Genomic DNA, 27821 nt, shown 5'->3' with positions numbered 1-27821 from the left:
AAATGCAATTTAAAAATATTCCATGAAAAATTTTTCAAATGAGTTTCAGCAGTTTTAAGGAAATTAAAAGCTGTTAAAACAACCCAACATGTTTCTAATAAGATTTCAGTTTGGCTTGGATGTCTATTGTATGTGGTTGAAATACTAAATCAGCTTTCATGATGCTGTTAAAGACGGCACATTTACAGACATTCCCTAACCACTCATTCACTCTCTCAAGATGCTGAAAGAAAGAAATATTTCTCCACTCGTGTTCCTGAATCAAAATGTACATTTGGTGTATAATTTTACTGCAAGTAATGCTTAATTCTGTAGGAGTTAATATTGTATTAAGCTATGTCTGAGGTTTTAGACCTACAGTCAGTGTCCAGATTTCAGTTAGGCTACTATTCCATTTACCCAACTGAACACTACAGTTCCCTTGAGGTGCCATTTTGAATTCCCCTTCTCATGACTGTCGAATTTGTATAGCACCTCACAATCATCACACATACAGTGGCTTGCGAAAATATTCACCACCCTTGGCATTTTTTCCTATTTTGTTGCCTTATAACCTGGAATTAAAATATATTTTGGGGTTTCTATCATTTGATTTACACAACATGCGTACCACTTTTGAAGATTTCTGTGTGTGTGTGAAGCACACAAGAAATAAGACAAAAAAACAGAACTTGAGCATGCAAAACCCCCCCCCACCACCACCACCAAGTCAATATTTTGTAGAGCCACCTTTTGCAGCAATTACAGCTGCAAGTCTCTTGAGGTTTGTCTCTATAAGCTTGCCACATCTCGCCACTGGGATTTTTGCCCATTCTTGAAGGCAAAACTGCTCCAGCTCATTCAATTTGGATAGGTTCCGCTGGTGTATAGCAATCTTTAAGGTCTGGGCTTTGACTAGGCCATTGCAAACCATTTAAAATTTCCCCCTAAACCACTCAAGCGTTGCTTTAGCAGTATGCTTCAGGTCATTGTCCTGCTAGAAGGTGAACCTCCGTCCCAGTCTCAAATCTCTGGAAGACTGAAACAGGTTTCCCTCAAGAATTTCCCTGTATTTATCGCCATCCATCATTCCTTCAATTCTGACCAGTTTCTCAGTCCCTGCCGATGAAAAACATCCCCACAGCATGATGCTGCCGCCACCATGCTTCACCGTGGGGATGGTGTTCTCAGGGTGATGAGAGGTGTTGGGGTTTGTGCCAGACATGGCGTTTTCCTTGATGGCCAACAAGCTCAATGTTTTGTCTCATCTGACCAGAGTACCTTCTTCCATATGTTTCGGGAGTCTCCCACATGCCTTTTGGTGAACACCAAACATGTTTGCTTATTTCTTTCTTGAAGCAATGGCTTTTTTCCTGGCCACTCTTCCATAAAGCCCAGCTCTGTGGAGTGTACGGTTTAAAGTGGTCCTATGGACAGATTCTCCAATATCCGCTGTGGAGCTTTGCAGCTCCTTCAGGGTTATCTTTGGTCTCTTTGTTGCCTCTGGTTAATGCCCTCTTTGCCTGGTCCATGAGTTTGTGGGCAGCTCTCTCTTGGCAGGTTTGTTGTGGTCGCATATTCTTTCCATTTTTTAATAATGGATTTAATGGAGCTCCGTGAGATGTTCAAATTTTCAGATATTTTTTTGTAACCCAAACCTGATCTGTACTTCTCCACAACTTTGTCCCTGACCTGTTTGGAGAGCTCCTTGGTCTTCATGGTGCCGCTTGCTTGGTGGTGCCGCTTGCTTGGTGGTGCCCCTTGCTTAGTGGTCTTGCAGACTCATCGGCCTTTCAGAACAGGTGTGTATATATACTGAGATCATGTGACAAATCATGTGAGACACTTAGGTTGCACACAGGTGGACTTTATTTAACTAATAATGTGACTTCTGAAGGCAATTGGTTGCACCAGATCTTATTTAGGGGCTTCATAGCAAAGGGGGTGAATACATATGCACGTGTCACTTTTTCATTTTATTATTATTATTTTTATTTTTTATTTTTTGAAACAAGCTATTTTTTCATTTCACTTCAACAATTGACTATTTTGTGTATGTCCATTTAAATTAAATTCAAATAAAAATCCATTTAAATTACAGGCTGTAATGCAACAAAATAGGAAAAACTCCAAGGGGGGGTGATTACTTTTGCAAGGCACTGTAACATATCCAGCAATGCTATGATCCTTATTTATCACTTCAACACTTTAATGCATCGTTTTCTCTTTCCACACAATATTTAATTCTCTTTAACCCGCCCCGAGGATATACAGTGCATTCAGAAAGTCTTCAGATCCCTTTCAGATCCACTTTTTCCACATTGTTAGATTACAGCCTTACTCCAAAATGTATTAAATAGTTTTTTCCTCAACACACACACACACACACACACACACACACACACACACACACACACACACACACACACACACACACACACACACACACACACACACACACACACACACACACACACACACACACACACACACACACACACACACACACACACACACACACACAGGTTTTTAGAAACATTTGCAAATGTATTAAAAATACAAAACTGAAATATCAAATGACATTAGTATTCAGACTCTTCACTCAGTACTTTGTTGAAACACATTTAGCAGCGATTACAGCCTCAAGTCTTCGTGGGTATGATGCTACAAGCTTGACATACCTGTATTTGGGGAGTTTCTTGCATTCTTCTCTGCAGATCCTGTCAAGTTCTGTCAGGTTGGATGAGGGGTATTGCTGCACAGCTATTTTCAGGTCTCTCCAGAGATGTTCAATCGGGTTCAAGTCCGGGATCTGGCTGGGTCACTCAAGAACATTCAGAGACTTGTCCCGAAGCCACTCCCATGTTGTCATGGCTGTATGCTTAGGGTTGTTGTCCTGTTGGAAGGTGAACCTTCGCCCCAGTCTGAGGTCCTGAGTGTTCTTGAGCAGGTTTTAAATCAAGGATCTCCCTGTATTTTGCTCTTTTAATCTTTCCCCCAATCCTGACTAGTCTCCCTGTCCCTGCCGCTGAAAAACATCCCCACAGCATGATGCTGCAACCACCAGTCTTCATTGTACGGATGGTATTGGCCAGGTGCTGAGCGGTGCCTAGTTTCCTCCAGACGTGACATTTGGCATTTAGGCCAAAGAGTTCAATCTTGGTTTTATCAGAACAGAGAATCTCGTTTCTAAATGGTCTGCGAGTCATTTATGTGCCTTTTGGCAAATTCCGTCTGGCCACTCTACCATAAAAGACCTGATTGGTGGAGTGCTGCAGAGATGGTTGTCCTTCTGGAAGGTCCTCCCATCGCCACAGAGGAACTCTGGAGCTCTCTCCCTAATTAAGGCCCTTGTCCCAAGAAAGAGTCTTAATGGTTCCAAACTTCTTCCATTTAAGAATGCTGCAGATTTTTTTTGGTACCCTTCCCCAGATCTGTGCCTCAACACAATCCTGTCTCTGAGCTCTACGAACAGTTCCTTCGACCTCATGGCTTGGTTTTTTGAAGTTGTAGAAACATGTCAAGGATGATCAATGGAAACAGGATGCACCTGAGCTCAATTTCTAGTCTCATAGCAAAGGATCTGAATACTTACATAAAGAAGGTATTTGTTAATAAAAATATATAAATTAGCAACATTTTCTGGAAACATGTTTTTGCTTTTTTATTATGGGTTATTGTGTGTAGATTGATTAGGGACATTTAAAAAATATATATTTTAGAATATGGCTGTTATGTAACAACATTTGGAAAAGGTGAAGGGGTCTGAATACTTTCCGAATGCACTATAACCAAGGGTTATGAGTCAACCCACGCATCACTAGTGTTGGTGTGTGTTTCTGTGTGTGTGTGTGTGTGTGTGTGTGTGTGTGTGTGTGTGTGTGTGTGTGTGTGTGTGTGTGTGTGTGTGTGTGTGTGTGTGTGTGTGTGTACACACTGCGGCGGCGAATGATGCTGGAGGCTTTGAAAGGAAACAATTAAATGGGAGAGTGGTGGTCACTTCCTAATTTGTGTTCCGCTAAGAGAGAGAAAAACAAATAGGGTAAGGAATGCAGGAATGATTGATAAAGCTGGTACACAGAGTGTAGCGCTGTCGTCATAGCACCGGGCCAACCCCAGACTTTTATTTATTTCCCCCTGTCAACCGCAGACACAAACCGGTAGTCTGGTTGGTTTCTACACCTGAACAGACCAGCAGCTGCCCTCCCTTGTTTTTCCCCTCTAACACACAAACATACACTTCCCATACAGACACGTACACACACAGTAGGTTTTAATGCAGGAACCATGATACCAAGATTTACTGCCCAAACCCAAATGTAAAAAAAAATCTAGTTTGATTTGTCGCATACACATATTTAGCAGATGTTATTGCGGATGTAGTGAAATGCTTGTGTTCTTAGCTCCAATAGTGCAGTAATATCTAACAAAACACAACAATACATGCTTGTCTATGCTGCAATAGTCGTGTGTTTTAGTCAGGCTGGTCTGACTAAAATACACTCGTCATCTGAGCACAACGTTTGTTGTTGAAAACTGAATGAAAGGTTTATTGTTTTTGTCAAGTTGACAGTGTTTCTTTGGACATTTTGTTTTTTTATTACTTTATTTTATTTTGCGGCTCTGTTGGGCATAGTTGCTGTGAGCGCTGCTGTCTGTCCCGGGATGCTGCCAGATTCCGCATAGGGGAGAGACACGGATGCCCAGCTAGCCGTGCTGGCTCGGCTCTCAAATGGAGATCGCTATTGAAAGTTTCCAGCACTGCAGGAGCGGTATTTACTTTGCTTTGTGTGGAACGTGCTGACTTTCAATGAAGCAACTGCTTGCTTGCGGAGGACAATGGGGCGAAGTGGCTATTCTTAGCAAGCAGGTAGTAAACCTACAAAAGCTACTGGGGAATCCATGCCCGCCTACTTTTAATTTGTCTTCCACCCCAGTAGCAGCACGCCACTTTGGTCTGGTGGAAGTGTCGCCGCCGTGTCGGCTCTCCACAGCCAACTGGTTGGTGCTCAGAAGGGATCCATCCCCGAAGGCGTCACCCCCTTTCCTGGAGAACGGAGCTGTTCTCGACCCAACCAACCAGCCATGGAGATGCGTCAGTCGACGTGGAAGTTGAAGAAAGCATCCTCTGGCGGCGGGGTCTCCTTGGAGATGTTAAGTCCGGACCTGACACAGACCAGAAACGACTTTGCCGCCCTGGATCCAGAGGTTCTGGCGCCTTCTTCCTTAGGGGCTTTCCATTTGAGATCGGATCCAGAGGTACCTGCATCTTCATCCTCTATTCTGTCTCGCTCTCCGGTGGCTTCTACCTCGGGTTCAGATCTTCAGTGCTCCCACCCTCATCAGAACGTAAGGCTGCCTGAGAGACCTGCCCATTCAACATCACCCGCTGTCATCATCGGCAGCTTTATGGTGAGAATCATCTCGGTCACCAATGCAAAAACCCGGTGCTACCCAGGAGCACAAGTACAGGACATCACAAGGCTGCTTCCGATTGTTCTACGGCAGATGCCGGGAGCTGATGCTGTCGTAGTCCATGTGGGGTCAAACAACATCAAGAGGGTTAGCTCTGAACATCTGACAATTGATTTTAAAGAACTGATTTTAGCATTAAAAGACCCCCAAAAAACAGGCAGTCATTTCAGGTCCAGTACCATCTTTGGGCCACAGGTGTGAAAAGATTACTGAGGATAATAGCGGAGGATAATGCCACTCATATTTGCCACATCTTCAATTTAAGCCTACTAGAAAGTGTGTGCTCTCAGGCTTGGAGGGAAGCTAAAGTCATTCCTCTACCCAAGAATAATAAAGCACCCTTTACTGGCTCAAATAGCTGACCAATCAGCCTGTTACCAACCCTTAATATAGTTCTGGAAAAAAATAGTGATTGACCAGAGACAATGCTATTTCACAGTAAACAAATTGACAACTGACTTTCAGCACGCTTATAGGGAAGGACACTCAACAAGCACAACACACAAATGACTGATTATTAGCTGAGAGAAATTGATGATATAATGATTGTGGAGGCTGTCTTGTTAGACTTCAGTGCAGCTTTTGACATTATTGATCATAGTCTGCTGCTGGAAAAAGATACAGTAGATGTTATGGCTTTATACCCCCTGCTATAATGTGGATAAAGAGTTACTTGTCTAACAGAACACAGGTGTTCTTTAATGGAAGCTTCTCAAACATATCCCAGGTAGAATCGGGAATTATCCAGGGTAGCTGTTTAGGCCCCTTACTTTTTTCAATCTTTACTAAAGACATACCACTGGCTTTGTAGGTGACCAAATACTTATTTTCCACCATCATTTGCAAATAATTTCATCAAAAATCCTACAATGTGATTTTCTGATTTTTTTTCTGATTTTGTCTGTCATAGTTGAAGTGTACCTATGATGAAAATTACAGGCCTCTCTCATCTTTTTAAGTGGGAGAACTTGCACAATTGGTGGCTGACTAAATACTTTTTTTGCCCCACTGTATCTCATATGGAGCACAGTTCACAGTGCATGTATTCTCTCATCAGTTTTTTATTTTTTTTTATTGTCAGGTACATTTGCTGCAGCATAGCCTACATTAATATTAGGACTAATATTTCTGAATGCGCTTGTAATTTTCACATTTCCTTTTTGCTTTCGGGGGTCACCTTATTTTTTAATAGTAACGATTATTTTAATTTTAATTGCAGCTGCAAGGTTTTAATAGACTATCACTTGAATATCGTTGCTTTAAATTATTGTGCACACGACACTCTCTTTCTCTCCATCAATTGCATTCAAACTGCATCTAAAATAGATAATCCTTTTCAAGATTGATACAGTGCATTCGGAAAGTATTGACTTTTTCCACATTTTGTGTTACAGCCTTATTCTAAAATGGATGTAATCGTTTCCCCCCCTTATCTACACACAATACCCCATAATGACAAAGCAAAAACAGGTTGTTAGAAATGTTTACAAATGTATAAAAAATGTAAGACATGTACCTTTTACTGAGGAGGGGCTTCCGTCTGGCCACTTTACCACAAATAGCTGATTGGTGGAGTGCTGCAGATATGGTTGTCCTTCTGGAAGGTTCCCCATCTCCACAGAGGAACTTATGTAAATAAGGTATTTCTGTTTTATAGAATGAGAAATCCCCAAATCCAGATGTTAAAAGCTGATACAGAGGCTTGCAAAAGTATTCAACCCCCCCTTGGCATTTTTCCTATTTTGTTGCCTAACAACCTGGAATTAAAATTGATTTTGGGGGGGGGGGTGTATCATTTGATTTACACAACATGCCTACCACTTTGAAGATGCAAAATCATTTTTATTGTGAAACGAACAAGAAATAAGATAAAAAAACAGAACTTGAGCGTGCATAAATATTCACTACCCCCCCCCCCCCAAAAAAATGTTTTTATAATAATTTGTGGAGCCACCTTTTGCAGCAATTACAACTGCAGGTCTCTTGGAGTATGTATCTACAAACTTGACACATCTTCTGCCCATTCTTGAAGGCAAAACTGCTCCAGCTCCTTCAAGTTGGATGGGTTCCGCTGGTGGACAGCAATCTTTAAGTCATACCACAGATTCTCAATTGGATTGAGGTCTGGGCTTTGACTAGACCATTCCAAACCATTTAAATGATGTTTGCCCTTAAACCACTCGAGTATTGCTTTAGCAGTATCCTTAGGGTGATTGTCCTGCTGGAAGGTGAACCTCCGTCCCAGTCTCAAATCTCTGGAAGACTGAAACAGGTTTCACTCAAGAATTTCCCTGCATTTATCACCATCCATCATTCCTTCAATTCTGACCAGTTTCCCAGTCCCTGCCGATGAAAAACATCCCCACAGTGAAGCATGGTGGTGGCAGCATCATGCTGTGGGGATGTTTTTCATCGGCAGGGACTGGGAAACTGGTCAGAGTGGATGGTGTTCTCGGGGTGATGAGAGGTGTTGGGTCTGCGCCAGACATAGCGTTTTCCTTGATGGCCAAAAATCTCAATTTTATTCTCATCTGATCAGAGTACATTCTTCCATATGTTTGGGGAGTCTCTCACATGCCTTTTGGTGAACACCAAATGTGTTTGCTTATTTTTTCCTTAAGTAATTACTTTTTTTCTGGCCACTCCTCCATAAAACCCAGCTCTGCGGAGTGTATGGCTTAAAGTGGTCCTATGGACAGATACTCTAATCTCCGCTGTGGAGCTTTGCAGCTCCTTCAGGGTTATCTTTGGTCTCTTTGTTGGTTAATGCCCTCCTTGCCTGGTCCATGAGTTATGGTGGTCAGCTCTCTCTTGGCAGGTTTGTTGTGGTGCTATATTCTTTCCATTTTTTAAATAATGGATTTAATGGATATTTTTTTGTAACCCAACCCTGATCTGTACTTCTCCACAACTTTGTCCCTGACCTGTTTGGAGAGCTCCTTGGTGTTCATTGTGCCACTTGCTTGGTAGTGCCCCTTGCTTAGTGGTGTTGCAGACTCCTCTGCCTATCAGAACAGGTGTTTAAATACTGAGATTATGTGACAGATCATGTGGCACTTAGATTGCACACAGGTGGACTTTATATAACTAATTATGGTACTTCTGAAGGTAATTGGTTGCACCAGATATTATTTAGGGGCTTCATAGCAAAGGGGGTGAGAACAGTCCACTTTTTATTTTTTTAAACAAGTATTTTTTTTTTCATTTCACTTCAACAATTTGGACTATTTTGTGTATGTCCATTTACATGAAATCCAAATAAAAATAATTTTAAAAATACAGGTTGAAATGCAACAAAATAGGAAAAACGCCAAGGGGGGTGAATACTTTTGCAAGGCACTGTATAACCAAGACGACTCAAAGCTGTCATCGCCGGCAAAGGTGCTGCTACAAATGATTGATTCAGGTGTGTGAATACTTATGTAAATGAGATATTTTTGTATTTCATTTTCAATACAATTTGTTAAAATGTCTAAAAACATTTTTTCACTTTGTCATTATGAGGTATTGTGTGTAAATGGGTGTGATTTAAAAATTGTTATTATTTTTTTTAATTTGACCTTTATTTTACTAGGCAAGTCAGTTAAGAACAAATTCTTATTTTCAATGACGGCCTAGGAACAGTGGGTTAACTGCCTGTTCAGGGGCAGAAGGACAGATTCAAACTTGCAACCTTTCGGTTACTGATCCAACGCTCTAACCACTAGGCTACCCTGTTTGAATTCAGGATGGAACACAAAATGTGGAATATATCAAGGGGTGGAAATGCTTTCTGAAGGAATAGTATATAGATGTCCTAGCCTACCTCTTTCATGTAATAACCTCAATGCAATATTAACCTTATGTTGCTTATGAATACTGGGTTAATCTGCATATGCTTCTAACTTGTAACCTATGTCTCCACTCTTGTGCAGTAAGCACCTGATCTCCTCTGGCCTCTCTCCTTAGCTCTTGTGGAGTCCCAGGAAAAGCTAGACTAGAATAGCTTGTTGATTTTTTTTGGGATCATTTCTTATACTAATAGACAATTTTAAGAGAGATGAAAGCTTGCTCTCGTTTGCTGAATGTTAAATACAGCGGCCAAAATAACTCACAGGGAAAGAAGAGAGAACGTGTGATGGCGATAGGCTACAGCAGTTATTTATTCAGACCCATTACCATTAAAATATTTGTTGCTCTGTGGTGTGTAATGAGGAGCAACCAGACACTGCACTTCATACATTTTTGAAATGACTTATTCCAGTTACTAATAAGCATGGACCCATTACGAAAAGGACTGTAAAAACGGTTAAATCCCTGTGGATTGATGAGGAATTTCAAAATGTAATGGCGGAGAGGGACGATGCAATAGGAATGGCAAATAAGTCTGGCTGCACAATCGATTCACAAACATATTCTAAATTGAGAAATCACAAAATAAAGAATAAACCATACTACAGTATGAAACAAAGATACATGACAAAGAATGATAGTTAAAAGCTTTGGAGCACCTAAAATTCAATTTTGGGCAAAAAGGCAAACTCAGCTCCATCATTCCCCAGGGCAGCTGTCTAGGCCCCTTACTTTTTTCAATCTTTACTAACAACATGCCACTGGCTTTGAGTAAAGCCAGTTTGTCTATGTGTGCAGATGATACCATACACATCAGCTACTACAGCGACTGAAATTACTGCAACACTTAACAAAGAGCTGCAGTTATTTTCAGAATGGGTGGCAAGGAATAAGTTAGTCCTAAATATTTAAAAAACTAAAAGCATTGTATTCGGTACAAATCATTCACTGAACCCTAAACCTCAACTGAATTGTGTAATGAATAATGTCGAAATTGAGCAAATTGAGGTGACTAAACTGCTTGGAGTAACCCTGGATTGTAAAACTGTCATGGTCAAAACATAATGATACAACAGTAGTTAAGATGGGGAGAAGTATGTCCATAATAAACACTATCAACAAGGCAGGTCCTACAGGCTCTAATTTTGTCGCACATGGACTACTGTTCAGTTGTGTGGTCAGGTGCCACAAAGAAGGACCTCGGAATATAACATTTTGGCTCAGAACAGGGCAGCACGACTGGCCCTTAAAAGTACACAGACCGCTGACAACGTTATGCAAGTAAATCACTCATGGCTCAAAGTGGAGGAGAGATTGACTTCACCACTACTAGTTTTTGTAAGAAGTATTGGCTAGTTGAATGCACCGAGGTGTCTGTTGAAACTACTAGCACACAGCTCGGACACCCATGCATACCCCACAAGACATGCCACCAGAGGTCTCTTCACAATCCCCAAGTCAAGAACAGACTATGGGAGGCACACAGTACGACACGGAACTCTATTCCACATCAGGTAACTGATGCAAGCAGTAGAATCGGATTTAAAAAACAGATACAAATACACATTATGGAACAGCGGGGACTGTGAAGAGACACACACACACATGATAAGACACATGTACACATGGATGTTGTATTGTAAAATGTGATAGTGGAGTAGTGGCAACACACTAAATGTATTGGGTAAAATGTTCCCGAAATGTAATGTCATGTTATAACTGCCTTAATGTTGCAGGACCCCAGGAATGGGGATCCTTAATAAATACAAATTCAATCTTCGTGAAGAGAAGTGAAAGCCATCTGTGTCTTAGTCTTATAGTATTCAACCACGTCATTACAATGATGAAGATAAGGCCAAGGAAACGTAGTTCACTTAACTGTTGAGTAAGAAAGGAATGAAGCAACAATAGAGCAAGCAAGAGGAGGTAATACGCATGTCAAATAGGCTCTATTATATTTCAAAATGAAGAATAAATTCGGGATCCTATAATTGTAACTTTGTAGGCCGCATGTCCTGCACCAGCATCTCTTCTTCTCTCCCAGCTTCATAATTTAAAAGAGGTGAGTAATTTTGGTTCATATAACAATATAGTACAGGAATAGAGTCCACACTCAAAAAGATTACTGGAGCTGGTTTCATTTATTTACCCAAGAGTACATACATCTATGGACTTTTCTGTCAGGCGCAATGTGCAGTAGCCTGTAGCCTGTCATATGTCATATGTATTGGATAATCATTTGGTTTTTTGGGCCTGGGCTCATACAATGTATTTAATGTAGGGCTTATACAATGTATTTAATGTAGGGCTTATACAATGTATTTAATGTAGGTAGCAGGTAGCATTTGGCTTGAATTTTCATCCCGATCAACGCTCTAATCAAATCCAGACATACTTACAGTATATGTTTCCGAATTACACTTTTGGCAGGAAATACCGGGTTACCCGGGAGAAAAGTGATTTAATCTCGGGATGGAACATTTGGAAAATACCTGGAACATTTTAAACCCTAACACACAGTCAGTCAGTCAGTGCCAAAGTAGAATGCAGATTTTATATTCCCTGTATTTTACAAATGTTCCATACCAAGAATAAGAGTCCTTATCGTGTTCCGAGTCAGAGGCAAGACAATTCCACTGAAGTCAACCCCATAGAGAACACCACAGTTCCCAGATTAAGATAAAATAATATTGACCACATCAATGTGAATGCTACCAACTTCACAATTCTAACATCCCGTCTCATCCTGCTCTGTTTGGTGTGATGCCTGGCTCTTTATTATTGTCATGACTCATGATTTAATGTGTCATGACTCATGATTTTATTATTGTCATGACTCATGATTTTATTATTGTCATGACTCATGATTTTATCCGTTGACATGTTCTGTTGTTTAGTTGTCATCATTGAATGGAATCACCGGCAATATTTAAATAAGAATATGCAAAATGGGGATAATTGGTTACTGAATATATGTCCCAGTACTAATGCTGTTATGTTTTGTGTGTGTGTGTGTCTGTGTCCTCACACAAGCATAGACCCAGTACACGGTACTGATGGCTGCATGCATGGCTTCTGCCAGCGAGGACAAGATGGTCAAGTGTGTGGAGCTGCTCTTGTCCAGAAACGCTGACCCCAACACATTCAACAAGTGAGGGACTCTGTGTCTGTGTGCGCATGAGAATGAGTGGGTCTGTGCATTTCATAGAGTGAAATTCCATTCAATATCATCACAAGATACACACAGTACATTTTAGACTCCGCAGCACAGGGAATGATATGTGAACATGCAAGCCTCCTATCCCTGGGTGACTATGAATGTGAAACACTAATTTCATTTCAGTTCACTAGACAATAAGGACCACACTGTCATTTTTGAAGTGCAGATTACAAAAGGTCACATGCAGTACAGTTTGAAGTTCCTGTTCATATACATTGTATGGGTGAAGATAATATACAATAGATTACAGAATATGTCATGCTAATTCTTTAATAGTATGTTCTGATTACACTTTATATTCTGATAGCTCTTTAATACATTGTTCAATGTGATGGAACGTACTATGATAGAGGCAGTGTTTCCCATTGCCTCGCAACCATGTCTGGGTTTGATCCTGGCCTTGACTACCTTAAGACTTCTTCCTTTGCTGTCAACACTGTCCCCGTACACCACTGCAACACATGGAGTACGGCATGTGTGTGTGTGTGTGTCAGTGTTGGTTGGTGTGTCTACATTGGTCTTCTGTGTGGAATGTCCTGTTATGGCATCTGCATGCACATGTACCCAGGCCCTCTTCAGACAGACAAAAAACAAACACTCATGGAGCGGGGGGAAAGAGCCCCCCCACACCACCTAAACTCACTGTACTGTACACTGCCTGATGCTGCCCAGACACAAAGAGTGAGGGAGGGAGGGATGGAAAGTGAGGGAGAGAGAGGAGGGAGGGGGATTCTGGAACCACTTACCCGTTGTCATCATCTGTGGACATTTCTCATGGCAAGCGAAGGATGAAGCCCTGAACTTCGCCCTCTCCCTTTCACCTCCACCGCCCTCACAAACTCTCCACCACCCTTGTCTCATGCCCACCGCCCAGAGCCCTCCAACACACACCACCCAGAGCCCTACAACACACACCAGCCAGAGAGTGAACAAGAGCAGGCAGGGTAGGAAATTGATTGTTTCCTCTCCAGCCAAAATATTTGAAGAACGGTAACAAAAGACAGAGAGGATGTGGACAAGTGGAAAGGGGGGGAAAAACTGTGTTTCAGCAAAGGGAGGAGAAGAAAGAAGACCAGGGGTTCTTGTGGGCAGAGAAATATTCCCCGCCCCCCCCATTGGCTTTTACATTCTGAGATTTTGACCAGCAATTCATACCAGCTGCATTTCCTTCCCTCAGTCTCATAAACAAATTAACCCCTAAAGATGCTGTGATTGTTCAGGAGCAAGATGTTGGGTTTTTGCATAGACAATAGGCTACATGATCACATCTCTAGTTTGTCCTCTGCTACCTCCACTGTACCTGTCCTCTGGCTTGTAAACACTTTTGGATACCAGCTGAATGTCAAGCTTTTTCCTGTCGCCTAATGACCCGTCAGCTGGATAAGAGTTGGAAATCAGTTTCAGCTGAAACCTGAGTTTCAGCTGAGTTTTTTGCAAAAAAAAACGTCTTGTATCGATTCTCTGCTCTTGTGTGGGAACTGGTGATCAAAAACACTTAAAGTACAAACACACACACACACACACACACACGACACACCACCCCTTCACTCTTTGGCTGCACCCCCGCGGCGAGCGAACAACCTTGTCACCTGTTTGCCACTGAGACCAACATCTTGGGAAAACAGGTTCTCAGGAAACTAAAACCCTCAGTGACCCTCGGGAGCCTGTCATGTCTCATGTGGTCAAAGAGGAAGTAAAAAGTGAATGCCTGGAATATGTCAAGATGAGGATTAATATGCCCCTGACTCTGGGGCTAGATGTCACCAATACACACACACACACACCCCTCTGGCCCTGGGAAACGTCACATTGTGATGAATGACCATAGGGCGTTCCCACACCTCTGGACTGATGTAGTTTCTTACCCTCTGTTCTGACTGAGTCACGGGTGATAAAGTTGAGTTTTATCAATGGTTATTTACACTTGTCGATTTGTTGCTCAACATACTGAACTTTGGCACAATGGGACGGGTGATCAGTGGCATGGGCTGCCTCACTCTTGCCCAATAACATTGTGTTTTGGGTGCCAAGTCTCATTAACCTAGACCTAGAGCATAGCTTGTTTGGGACAAACAGTGTGGTGAATCACTAAGTAATACTGAACTTACAATAGTTGTTTTACTTATTGTAACTTAAAGTAGTATATGTTTTTATGTTACCCTAAAGCTGTCAAAGCCATGTGCCGCAGTGTATGTTTGAAAACAATTGCTCCCTTACAGTATGTTTCCACAGAGAATGTAAGATGTCCAGGTCTGTTGGAGTTCAGGGTTTCCAAAACTCAGCCCTGCCCCCCCCCCCAGATTCTACCCAAGCACTACAGAGCTGACCCAAATAACCAGCTTGATGGGGAGTTATTTGAATCATCTGTGTAGTGCTAGGGTGGAAACTGAACCGTGCATCCAGGGGGAGGGGGGGGGGGCGATGAGTTTGGAGAACCCTGCTGTAGTTGGTCACTCAAGTTGAGGGCTTGGTGTCTGTTGCCCTCCAGTGGTTTCAAGTGTTCAAAACCAGTCCTACCACTCGTTATTTCTTACCCAGATAGGCAGGAGACAAGTTTAGCTTGGGAAAAGACAAATGTCTGCTTCTCTCAAAAATGTACAGTAAACAATATATTATATTTTATTCTATTCCCAGGTCTCGTATGACCTCCCTGATGCTGGTGTCCCGAGACAACTACAGTCAGGTAATCAACTTGCTGGTGTCTCACGGGGCAGAGGTCAACTCCCAGGATGAAAATTGGTACACAGTAAGGATGGTGCCCACCTCACCTGGCGTGATGCCTGTTGCATAAGAGAACGCTTTGGTTTCATAGCTCAGTGCTCCCTGCATCCCAATAATCCCTTCTTTCTCCCCAAGTGTGGAATTTTTTGTTTCCCTTTGGAGACAGATTTGAAAAAATGACTGTTTTAACATATATGGTGGAAACTCTGTCCAGCCCATGCTTACACCAATCAAATGCTTTTACATTCTTTTCCTTAATTTTGACTGTGATTGATATGAGTAGTGACATGGTGATGATTAACCCATAGCAGTCTAAGTCAGGGATCGTCAACTAGATTCAACCTGCGGGACGATTTTTTGTTTGAGTGGATGGTTCGTAGAATGTGAATTGACCGCACGAAGCCAAAACAGATATCTTTGACTATAACAATCATTTCAAACTTGGCTTGCATTTGTACACGATCACGTGTCTCTCTATTATGCATCGGAATACATGGGAACAGATTCCTTAAATTAAAATCACTTGGAGCTGATTTCCTGCTGTTTTTACAGTCTTTTGTGTCCAACAATGAACATAAAAAAAAGTAAGTTATTTTTGTTTATTTTTTTGTTGCTCGGAAAACCTGGAGGGGGCAAATGGAACCACCTGCGGGCCAAATTCGGCCCGACGGCCGCCAGTTGGGGCACCCTGGTGTAAGCCCCGTGTGACAAAACTGTACTTTTCAGAGTGGCCTTTTATTGTCGCCGGCACAAAGTGCACCTGTATAATGATCATGCTGTTTAATCAGCTTCCTGTCAGGTGGCTGGATTGTCTTGGCATTGGAGAAATTATCACTAAAAGGGATGTAAACAAATTTGTGCACAAAATTTGAGAGAAATGAGCTTTTTGTGTCAATGGAACATTTCCAATGGAACATTTCTATGATATTTTATTTCAGCTCATGAAACATTGAACCAACACTTTACATGTTGCATTTATATTTTTGTTCAGTATATATGGAATTGTTTTAAGAATGTCATATCAAGGACCATTTAGTTATTTGATTTGAAGACCCCTTGAAGTATAAACATTTTCTATAAAACACTTTTTTAAATGTAACACTATTATTTTACTAGGCAAGTCAGTTAAGAACAAACTCTTATTTAAATTGACAACCTAGAAACAGTGGGTTAACTGCCTTGTTCAGAGGCAGAATGACAGACTTTGACCTTGTCAGCTCAGGGATTTGATCTTGCAACCTTTCGGTTACTAATTCAACGTTCTAACCACTTGCCTACCTGCCGCCCCCTTACTGCTATTAGCTCATACAAACACCTTAAATAACAGATTCACTACATGGAACAACAGACAAATCTAAAGGAAGTTTGTTCTGAAGTGTCTGTCCTATATTTAAGAGATAAGAAAGATGAGGAATTATTTGTATTTAACCCCTTATTTTTGGCACTAAAGTCTCCATATATACTCTACATTACTAAAAGTGTGTAGACACCTGCTCGTCAAACATCTCATTCCAAAATCATGGGCATTAATATGGAGTTAGTCCCCCTTTGCTGCTATAAAAGCCTCCACTCTTCTGGGAAGGATTTCCACTAGATGTTGCTGTCGGGACTTGCTTCCATTCAGCCAAAAGAGCATTAGTGAGGTCGGTCATGGATGTTGGGTGATTAAATCGCCCAACTTGACTGCCAGTTCCATTTCATCCTAAAGGTGTTTGATGGGGTTGACATCAGGGCTTTGTGCAGGCCAGTCAAGTTCTTCCTCACCGATCTCAACAAATCTTTTCTGTATGGACCTTTCTTTGTGCACAGGGGCATTGTTATGGTGAAACAGAAAAGGTCCTTCCCCAAACTGTTGCCACAAAATCGACTAGAATGTCATTGTATGCTGTAGCATTAAGATTTCCCTTCACTGGAACTAAGGGGCCTAACCCCGAACCATGAAAAACAGCCCCAGACCATTATTTCTCCTCCACCATATTTTGCATTTGCACTATGCATTTGGGCAGGTAGGGTTCCCCTGGCATCCGCCAAACCCAGATTAGTCCGTTGGACTGCCAGATGTTGAATTGGATTCATCGCTCTAGAGAATGGATTTCCACTGCTCAGGAGTCCAATGGCGGCGAGCTTTACACCACTCCGGTCGACGCTTGTCATTGCTCATGGTGATCTTAGGCTCGTGTGCGGCTGCTCGACCATGGAAACCCATTTCATGAAGCTCCTGACGAACAGTTATTGTGTTGACGTTGCTTCCAGAGGCAGTTTGGAACTCGGTAGTGAGTGTCGCTGAGCTCTTCATTAAGTCTGTTCTACTGCCAATGTTTGTCTATAGAGATTGTATGGCTGTGTGCTCAATGTTATACACCTGTCAGCAATAGGTGTGTGTGTGGCTGAAATAGCAGAATCCACTCATTTGAAAGTGTGTCCACATACTTCTGTATATATAGTGTACTTCCATTCATTTTTTAACCTGGAACTGTGGGACCTTCAGATGAGTCTTGTGAGGCATGTGGGCATCCTAGAGCAAAACAACATGTACGTGTTTGTGAGAATCTCATCTTTCCACAAAGGGGTCATATTAGTGTGTGCCCCAAAATGCTCGGACGCTACAGCCAGAAGTTGGCAGATCGGCTGTACCAACTTCAGACGAGTCCCAAGACTCTTGTAGGGGTCATAGATCAATACTGAGAACACTCATCTTTCCATGGAGGTGTGATAATAGTGTGTAGGCCAAACTGTTCGGATGCTTCAGGCGATTTTGTGAGAAGACCCATTTTTAGGATGTCTCATGGTCTGACAAATCACCGCTCTAGGTTGGTCACCTTTCAGGAAGATGCGGAAGTGTGACATTGACGGATGTGGTGGATTGAGACGCATCCAATGGAAGAAAAAACATCTCTCTACCTTAAAGTGACAGATTTCTATGGGGATTTAAAATTTTTTGTCTAATTAAATTTCTGCAGGTCCAATGCAGTGAGTGGTTTGGAACGCTCTTTCCTATTGGTCTATTAAATACTTTACCACCTGGTGATGTCACCAGGCAGGCCAAAACGCCATCCCACCAATTTCAGGCGGTCTTTTCAAACAGCTCGTAAACTAAGTGGACATTATCATACTTTTCAGAATTTCACAGTACTAGTCCAACCTCAGTGTGGAGGTCAATATAAAACAGAAAATCTATTTTTTGACTGCACTGGGCCTTCAATGATAAGTATATAGGATGGTCCTAGAAGTTGATTGTAGTTGATAACCTGTGAGCTTTGACCCCCAGGTCCCGACTGTGGCGGTGCAGTATGGCAGAGAGGAGCCGGTCCTCAAGCTTCTCTAGCTGGGGACAGACAAGACCAAAGCAGGAAAGATTGGCTGTGTCAGTAGCAAAGTCTTCAAACGACCACAGGTAGAAACAAATCAAACCACTTAGTTTGACCACAACTATGTACACAACTAAATACATAACTCTGGCATTGAAAACGACCACAGGTAAACATCAACCACCACTTTGACCACAGCAAAACTAGGTTTACCACGCAGTTTGAAATGGCAGTCCATTTTCCCTGTCTCTTGTAAAACCCATTTTAAACCAAATGGGGAAGAGTTACAGGACACAAAGGTCATATCTCAACATTATATCATATATATCTGCTCTTCTTCCCCCTCAGATTGCCAAGATCCTGGCGTCCCCAGGCCATGCCCTGGTGACCATCTCCGAGGAGACCTAAGTTCTTCAAGAGGGACCCCGATCCCCCTGCTGCCTCCAAGAAGAGGGGAGAACATGGTTTAACCTCAGTTCGTCTTACTATTCCTCGCATCCCATCTCCTCTTCTCAACCATATTGGAGGAGGCGAGGAATCGAGGAAAGATGAATTGAGAAAAGGCCCCATCACATCTGTCAGTGGAGGCCAGGAGCCATGATTGTGTATTTGTGGCCTTCTAGTGGACATTAAGGGAAATGCCCTATCCCATTAAAACCTTCATACTTGTTTAGTCCTATCTTGGGACTAGCTGCTAAATCTGCAAAATATCCCTTTATCTCATGCCATATGTCTCACTGTTGAAGATTCAGTGTTCTAATCTGGCCTGTTTAAACTGTCAATGTTTATCTTTTCTGAAATATTTTAGGCAGAATTTTTAATGTATTATATATTTATATATATTATATACACACACACACACACACACACACACACACACACACACACACACACACACACACACACACACACACACACACACACACATACATACATACATACATACATATATATACATATATATATATATATATACATACATATATATATACATATATATATATACATACATATATATATATACATACATATATATATATACATATATATATACATACATACATACATACATACATATATATATACATACATATACATATATATATATATATAAATATATATATATACATACATACATACATATATTATATATATACATATACACATTTGAAGTGCTCCAGTCCCTCCTGTAGCAAAGCAGCCCCACAGCATGATGCTGTCACCCCTGTGCTTCACGGTTGGGATGGTGTTCTTCAGCTTGCAATCCTCCCCCAGAGGACATTTCTCCAAAAAGTACTCTTTGTCCCCATTTGCAGTTGCAAACTGTAGTCTGGCTTTTTTAAATGGCAGTTTTGGAGCAGTGGCTTTTTCCTTGCCAAGCAGCCTTTCAGGTTGTGTCGATATAGGACTCGTTTTACTGTGGATATAGATACTTTGTACCCTTTTCCTCCAGCATCGTCACAAGGTCCTTTGCTGTTGTTCTGGGATTGATTTGCATTTTTTGCACCAAAGTACATTCATTTCTAGGAGACAGAACACGTCTGCTTCCTGAATGGTATGACGGCGGCATGGTCCCATGGTGTTTATACCTACGTACTATTGTTTGTACAGATGAATGTGGTAGCTTCAGGAGTTTGGAAATTGCTCGCAAGGATGAACCAGACTTGTGGAGGTCTACAATATTTTTCCTGAGGTATCGCTGATTTCTTTTGATTTTCCCATGATGTCAAGTAAAGAGGCACTGAGTTTGAAGGTAGGCCTTGAAATGCATCCACAGGTACACCTCCAACTGACTCAAATGGTGTCAATTAGCCTACCAGAAGCTTATGACATCATTTTCTGGAAATTTCAAGGCTATTTAAAGGCATAGTCAACTTGGTGTGTATGTAAACTTCTGACCCACTGGAATTGTGATACATTTAATTCTAAGTGATATAATCTGTCTGTAAACAACTGTTGGAAAAATTACTTGTGTCATGCACCGACTTGCCAAAACTATAGTTTGTTAACAAGACATTTGCAGAGTGGTTGAAAAACAAGTTAATGACTCCAACCTAAGTGTATGTAAACTTCCTACTTCAACTGTAAATCTTGGTGGGGCAAACTAAAAAAATATGTTTTAGATTCATGCCAGCAAAGCCACTACACTGCGAAACACTAAACAATACATGAATTGCACTATAACGGTGACAAACTCTGCCCACAAACTACATAAACCTGTCAACAGCAGAGCTTTCTTTTCAGAACCATGGAGTGACTCCTTACCACTGCAACACCTGGCTATCAGCGGAGCCTTGTCTTGCAGCTGTGGTATCCCAGAAGGTCTACCCCGGGGGATGGTAATAGAGGGGAGGTACGTGAGGCGACGTTGGCTCACTCTGCTGGGAATACGGGAGCTGGGCACCCAGACACAGACAGCTCCAAGTGAAGGTAATTAGGGAAAGTGCCAACCAGCCGTGGAGGCCAAATAAAAGGATCACTGTGGCACACCGTGAGGGAGAACGGGGAGAGACTGACACCGAGCAAAAGTAGAGAAGGGCCGAGCCAAACTTAAGTGATTTTCTTTATGTTTATTTTCTGTCATAGTAAAGTTGTTTTTGCGGACTAAAAATCTCAGTCTCTATCTTTGCACGCTCAACCCAACACCCCACGGTTTACCATACAGCGTAACAATTAATTCAGCCTCATTTACTGCCTTTAAAATTTAAAGAAACAAACATAGCTGTTATGGTGGACTTGCCATATGTGGTTTCTACTGACAATTGACATGTACAAACTATGGCATAAGGGACGACGAGCAGATAAGATGCAATCCATAATTTCGATTAAGACATGAGTGAGCTAGGACAGACGTAGTAAATATAACTATTTGTTCAGCACTTTTGAAATGTACAGGGACAGAATTCAGAACATGGGCCATTCTTATAGTATTCTCCCTGTACACCAAGTCAGAACCGTAGGTTAAATAAAGGGGGCGTATAAAGCAGACAATGAAAGCTTTTACAATAGTTGATGATTACATTTCTCTAAAACAGGCTACATGTGCACCACCAAGTCAGAACAGTAAGCTCAGTTGAGGGGGAAAGGGACCAAATTATTAGGCTGAGGCACATGGCACTGGCATTCTCTGGATTTATGGTGCTTTCAAGACACCTGGGAACTCGGATAAAAACAATGTTGAATCATGATGTCAGTGATCTTCAATTCGGAGCTCTAGAAAGAAGACAGTTTTCCCTGCTTGGAATTCCGAGTTGGATGACTGTTCAAAACTTATTTTTCCGGTAGGAGCTCGTTGTTTTTCCAGAGTTCCCAGTTTTCTTGAACTCACTGAAGTCTGAGATGTCCTAGTTCTGAGTTTCCAGTTGTTTTGAACACGTCAGCAATCATGCTGGATTGACAGCATGACATGTATTCAAAGTTCTCTAGCTCATAATGTTGAATGTTCTCTTTTAAGCTTGGAAAAGAGACCCTTACATCCAGACTTGGACCACACACTCACTCCACTGAATAGCAGGCTAGTGATTGCTTTGAAACGCTTGCAGTTAGCCACTGATTCCTTCCTTGAGCCTTCTTGTATCGGCACTTTTAATGTAACTCTATGGCAGCACCCAAGTTGCTTGAATTTTTGCGTTCTCCCTGTAGATTTTGCAGTGACGTAGTGTCCCCATGAGTGACAGAACACCGAGCCAAGATCAGAAAACTAGAGAACATTTTTTTTACCTTTATTTTACTAGGCAAGTCAGTTAAGAACAAATTCTTATTTTCAATGACGGCCTAGGAACAGTGGGTTAACTGCCTGTTCAGGAGCAGAACGACAGATTTGTACCTTGTCACCTCAAGGGTTTGAACTTGCAACCTTTCAGTTACTAGTCCAATGCTCTAACCACTAGGCTACACTGCCGCCATTACCATCCCCTACGCTCCGTATTTTCTGCTGGCTCACCGCACCACCACAGAAAGCATTGAGCTAGGCTGAAACACCTGCATTTTGGAGCTGCCTTACTCAAGAAAGCAAAAAAAAGAGACCATATTCAAATGCAGCTTTATTAACACAATGATTTTTTTAAATCGATAAAAAGAAAATGTTTTATAAGTTTGCAAACAATGTATAACATAATAAAATAACATGCAAAACAGGCGGCCTCTGAATGGCGGGGCGCAACTACATACTGATAGCAGGTAGCTACACAAACACATACTGTAACTGTAATGTACATCTCAGGGTGCAGGCCAGGGTTTGAAGCTGTCATATTATATAGATATTTTTTTATGCAGAGTATTATTTGTTTTCTGGGAATGAAAATGACATCACTTGGAGTTACTTGTTGACCATGGAGAAGGATGACCAGGGAAAAGGATGACCAGGGAGAAGGATGACCAGGGAGAAGGTAAGAAAGGCCTCCATGTCTGTCTGTCTGGTTTGCACCTGTGCCACATTTACACTAGACATTTTCAGAAGAGACACAATTCAAGTATGAGTGCATTGGCTGTAATGTACATCCATAATATTGTAATGACACAATGTAAACCCTGGCTAACTTAGGGTTGATGGTGAGTTTCCCAGGTGTTACTACTGCATTCTTCCTCAGATTGGTATCTCCAACCCAGAGGACCAGCAGAAGGTTCTGAGTGTGGTGAAGGAGATGCATCTGGACCGGGTCGACCTGGACACACTCAGCCAGCTTGAGAATATAAACAGCGGGTACAGTACAAATCTTTTTTTCTTTCTATTAGAGTAATCCCTTCCAAGTTTACACATGCATTATACTTTTAAACACATAAGCCTAAAGACCAGGGTTTCGCAACCCTCTCTTCCCCTCCCAGACACATCACATTTTTGTTTTAACCCTAAACTGCCACACCTGATTCAATTAGTCAAGGGCTTGATGATTACTTGACTAATTGAATCAGGTGTGGCTGTTTAGGGTTAAAACTAAAATGTGAAATGTCTGGGGGGGGTTATGAAACCCTGCTGTGGACATCCTCTCCCCAGGATTCAGACATTACATTCAGGACCCCCTCCCCACCGGCGAGGTCTCAGCATCATCCCCGCATACTGTACACAGTCCATTCTCCAGTGCTGGAAGTCATCCGTCAGACAGACGGATCCCACTGTTATTCTCCCACTGCCTCTTCAAGTCTCTGAGAGCAGAGTCCTAATGGTTTAAGCGGGCCATAATGATTTGTAAGGTGAGAGGAGATGGAATGAAATCACCCCCCCCCTCTCTCTCTCTCTTTCCACCCTCTCTGTGACTGATGACAGGCCAGCTCTCAGGCCAAGCGACCATGTCTGCCTGCAGCCCCTCACGTCATGAATCCTGAGGCCTTATGGCCATGTTCTCCTCTCTACTCTACTTTTCATGTCAGGCATACCGGGCTACTTTTACAGAGACTGTACATCCCCTGGGATAAATCCTCTGATGATGGCCACACTGTAAACATTACACCACTAGATACAGCATAAGGGATGTGGCTATGCTCATCCCAGGAGGTAGTGGCTACACTTGTTCAGAGTTCACCCGGGTTATATTGACGTGGCCCATTTCATGTTCTAGTTGGGCTGGTACATGGCCAAAAGTATGTGGAAACCTGCTCGTCGAACATTTCATTCCAAAATCATGGGCATTGACATGGAGTTGGTCCCTGCTTTGCTGCTAAAACATCCTCCACTCTTCTGGAAGGGCTTTCCACTAGATGTTGGAACATAGCTGCGGGGACTTGCTTCCATTCAGCGCAATGAGTGAGGTTGGGCTCTGATGTTGGGGTATTAGGCCTGGCTCGCAGTTGGCGTTCCAAATCACCCTAAAGGTGCTCCATGGGGTTGAGGTCAGGGTTCTGTGCAGGCCAGTCAAGTTCTTGCACACCGATCGACACACCATTTCTGTATGGACCTCGCTTTGCGCACAGGGTCATTGTCATGCTGAAACAGGAAAGGGTCTTCCCCAAACTGTTGCCACAAAGTTGGAAGCACAGTTTAGAATGTCATTGAATGCTGTAGAGTTAAGACTTCCCTTCGCTGGAACTAAGGGGCCTAGTCAGAACCATGAAAAACAGTCCCAGACCATTAATCCTCCTCCACCAAACTTTACAGTTGGCACTATGCATTTGGGCAGGTTGCATTCTCCTGGCATCCGCCGATCCCAGATTTGTCCGTCACACTGCCAGATGGTGAAGCGTGATTCATCACTCCAGAGAACGTGTTTCCATTGCTCCAGAGTCCAATGGCAGTGAGCTTTACACCACTCTTGGCATTGCGCATGGTGATCTTAGGCTTGGGTGCGGCTGCTCATTCATGGAAATCCATTTTATGAAGCTCCCGACAAAAAGTTATTGTGCTGACGTTGCTTCCAGAGGCAGTTTGGAACTCTGTAGTGAGTGTTGCAATAGAGGACAGATGATTTTTACACGCTACACGCTTCAGCAGTCCCCTTCTGTGAGCTTGTGTGACCTACCACTTTGCAGCGGAGCAGGTATTGATCCTAGATGTTTCCGCTTCACAATAACAGCACTTACAGTTGACTGGGGCAGCTCTAGCAGGGCAGAAATTCGACAAACTGATTTGTTAGAAAGGTGATATCCTATGACGGTTGAAAGTCACTGAGCTCCTCCGTACGGGCCATTCTACTTCCAATATTATCCTATGGGATTGTCACGTTGAAAGTCACTGTGTTGTTGTTGTTGGTCCTGTGTTCGTTGGTTATTTGATTTGAAATGGTACCTTTCCCTGCATGTGTAGCAGCCGTTTTGTGATGCCCACACTCTGTCAGCTTGCCGTGTAAACAGTGTCAGTCAGATTGGAGTTACTATCTCCTCCACGGTGACCTGGGACTTTAGCGCTGTTAGTTTATCTATCACACCAAAGACTGATAGGCTCTCGTTGCTACACTTAGTACAGGGATAGGAGAGCAGAGGGGAAGATGTCTGTCTGCTGCAGGCAGCCTCTCTTTCCCTCCCTCCTGGTTTAGGTGCACTGTACCGTATTGTATAGGGCAGGGTTTCCCAAACTCGGTCCTGGGGCCTCCCCCCATGTGCACATTTTGGTTTTTGCCCGAGCACTACACAGCTGATTCAAATAACCAACTCATCATCAAGCTTTGATCATTTGAAGCAGCTGAGTAGTTCTTGGGCAAAAACAAAAATGTGCACTGCGGAGCTGCCCCAGGACTGAGTTTGGGAGGGACACGGGGGGGACCCCAGGACCGAGGTTGGGAGGGACACGGGTTGTGCTGCTCACCCACACAATTAAGCTCAGACCGTCATACTTAAAACACACTTGGGGTCGAAGTGTGAAGAGACTCATCATCACCGAGTTGGCTGGAAGTGTACCACAACCATGTCCTGTTTGAGGTTTTGGCTCATTGTTGTCTACCGTAAGTGAGAAGCTGTCTAATAATGGTGTCTGCGTCCTTCCCTGTAGGAGTGAGGAGCTGTAGAACTTCCTGATTAGCCTGCGGCAGCAGCGCTGCTGCCTGACCGAGACCGTGCAGGACGTCATCAGCCGATCCCCCTCCCCCCGTCGAGCCTCTGAGGTACGCGTGTTTGTGTGCACCAGGCTAATCAATAAGTGCTATAGTGTCTAACTGAAAGCTCACTATTGAAATCTAGCCATACTGCATACACTTATCCAATTACTTTCAGATCAAAAGAAGTGCCAAGGTATAGTGTAGGGGCTTGTGGTTGTTCTTTGGACTGGACTCTCTCCCTCTCTCCACTCCCCAGCTGGTGTTATCCCTGGATCCTAAGGAGGAAGCCCAGACCATCTGTAATGAGCTGGTGGCCCAGACTGGAGACCTGCAGAAAGAAGTCACCTGTCACAGGAACCTGCTTCACAAGGTAGGTCTTTTTTTCCTCTGACTGCTGTGTGTCTGTGTGTCACCTCAGCCCTGCCACTCAAGAGCCCCCGCTACAATATTTCCGCTCTCCTTACTGGGCCACTCTGACTGAATGAATGAGAGTCCTGTCTCAGTTTCCTCTATCTGTCCCTGCACACCTTTTCACTGCTCTCTCTTCCCATCAGGTCCAATTCCAAACTTCTCACAACCTCGGGTCAATTCCCATTTCGCACCCTCTCTATGTGTAGGGTCCTGTGTGTAAGGGTTCTGACAGGGTGAGTCCTCACAGCCCATAACTCAGACACAGTGTGACAGTGTCCTGTCAATGTGGAGGTTAGGGTTGGGAAGAAGGGGGGGTTGGGAGCCACGGACGCTGGCGGTGTCAGACAGGAATCTGACAACCAACGGAGGCCATTTGGAGAGACTGGCTCAGGGCCCAGGGGGGCAGGCCCTCGCACCAGTTTATCTTATCTGTTGGGGCTCGTCTTGACACCCACCCCCCTAAACACACATACACAGAGTGCCTGGCCAGATGGAAGGATTGTGCTTCTGCCCATCTCCAATCTATGGGGTTGGTAAAATCATAGATCTGTTCCATAAATCTACAGGGCATTCAGATGTGGAAAAAGTATTCAGACCGCTTCCTTATTTTATTACGCTACAACCTTATTCTAAACGTTTTTGAAAAAATCTGTCATTCTGCCCCTGAACAAGGCAGTTGGCCTACTGGGGAACAGTGGGTTGTCATTGTAAATAAGAATTTGTTCTTAACTGACTTGCCTAAAGTCTCGATGGGGGAAAAAAAAAAATCTACAAACAATACCCCATAATGATAAAGCAAAAACAGGTTTAGAATGTTTTGCAAATGTATTAAAAATAAAAAACATACCTTATACATATAAGTATTCAGACCCTTTGCTATGAGACTCGAAATTGAACTCAGTGCATCCTGTTTCCATTGATCATTCTTGAGATTTTTCTACAACTCTAACGGAGTCCACCTGTGATAAATTAAATTGATTGGACATGTGGAAAGAAACACCTGTCTATATAAGGTCCCACAGTTGACAGTGCATGTCAGAGCAAAAACCAAGCCATGAAGTCGAAGGAATTGTCCGTAGAGCTCCGAAACAGCATTGTGTCTAGGCACAGGTCTGGGGAAGGGTACCGAAAAATGTCTGTAATTGAAGGTCTCAGAACACAGTGGCCTCCATCATTCTTAAATGGAAGAAGTTTGGAACCACCAAGACTCTTCCTAGAGCTAGCCTCTCGGCCAAACTGAGCAATCGGGGGAGAAGGGCCTTGGTCAGGGAGGTGACCAAGAACCCGATGGTTCAGAGTGACAGAGCTCCTGAGTTCCTCTATGGAGATGGGAGAATCTTCCAGAAGGACAACCATCTCTGCAGCATTCCACCAATCAGGCCTTAATAGTAGAGTGGCCAGACAGAATCCACC

General features: G+C 42.9%; 1 pseudogene; it reads left to right on the top strand.

Annotated features, from left to right (window-relative positions):
• LOC135524966 (uncharacterized) overlaps positions 1 to 27821 on the top strand; it is a 55440-nt pseudogene that overhangs the window by 20803 nt on the left and 6816 nt on the right.

This window comes from Oncorhynchus masou, chromosome 31 (genome assembly GCF_036934945.1).
Source record: "Oncorhynchus masou masou isolate Uvic2021 chromosome 31, UVic_Omas_1.1, whole genome shotgun sequence".
Lineage (NCBI taxonomy): Eukaryota > Metazoa > Chordata > Actinopteri > Salmoniformes > Salmonidae > Oncorhynchus > Oncorhynchus masou.
Note: the sequence above shows the minus strand (reverse complement) of the source record. Positions and strands in the feature narration are given on the sequence as shown.